Below are 1,261 nucleotides of genomic sequence, written 5' to 3' on the forward strand. Positions count from 1 at the left end.
GGTTGCCCCGCCCGGCGGGCCGGCCGCCACGCCCCATCGCGCACCGCCCCGCGCCTGTGCGTCGGGGTCCGGCGTTCGCAGGCGGGACGAGCCGCCACCTGCCCTTGATCACGGTGGACATCGCGTGCCCTGGGCTGGTGCTGCTGTTTGTGGACCCTTGACTTGGGGTCCGAGTTAGTCTGTTTACGCAGAGTGTCTCTCCAACTGATATCGGCCTCTCTCCACTAACACTTCTCTCGTAGTTTGCCGCGGTCTCTACCTGTGTATTTCCTTGCGTAACTTTTTTTCTTCCACTAGAAGTCCCTGAGAGCAGGGAGGGACCTTGTCCTTTGTTCAGACGTTCTTGATATCGTAGTTTTTATATTCGTTTCTTTTTTCCCTGAGTAATCTAGCTAAAAGTTTATCTACTTTTTAAATCATTTCAGAAACCTATCTCTTGTTCCGTTGTATTTGTTTTCTAGTATCGTAATTTTTGCTCTTTATTAATTTCTGTCTTCCCATTAATTGGGATTTGATTTCCTCTTGTCTTTCTAGCTGCTTAGAGTAGATTACATTATAATTCTTCACCTTTCTATTTTTTAATATAAGCTATTTTTAAATAAAACTATGCGTTTTTTCTTTAAGCACTTTTATTTTCATTACACATTTTTTCTTATGTTATGCTTTTAGGTTCAATTAGTTCTAAACGGTGTTTTATTTTCCTTATGATTTTTTCTTTGACTCACTTTTTTGAAGTGTGTTGTTTAATTTCCAAATATTTAGGGATCTTCTAGATACTATTATTGATTTCTAATTTAATATTGCTAAAGAAGATGCTCTAAGATTTTAACCTTTGAAATTTAATTGAGACTTAATAACCCCAAATATTATTTACCTTGGTGAACATTGCATGTGTGCTTTAAAAAGAATGTGTATTCTGCAGATTGAGTGGTTCTATAACTATCAGTTGTTTCTATAAATATCAGTTCAGTTAAGTATTGATAATGTTCACATCACCTATGTGGATTTTTAAATTTAGTTGTTCTGTTGTCCACTGACAGGGTACTACAATCTAACTATGACTGTGGCTTTGTCTATTTCTTTTCTTTTAGTTGGGTGAGTTTTTGCTTTATGTATTCTGAAGTTATTAGGTGCATATGCAGGATTTTTATGTCTTACTGATGATTTGATCTTCTCTCTGTTTTTTATGGACTATCCCTTCTTATCTCTCTCAGTACTCCAGGCTTGAAGTCTGTATTGCTACATTGTCTGATATTAATGT

Source organism: Sturnira hondurensis, unplaced genomic scaffold, assembly GCF_014824575.4.
Source record: "Sturnira hondurensis isolate 20B ecotype Veracruz unplaced genomic scaffold, ASM1482457v3 Scaffold0000780, whole genome shotgun sequence".
Taxonomy (NCBI): domain Eukaryota; kingdom Metazoa; phylum Chordata; class Mammalia; order Chiroptera; family Phyllostomidae; genus Sturnira; species Sturnira hondurensis.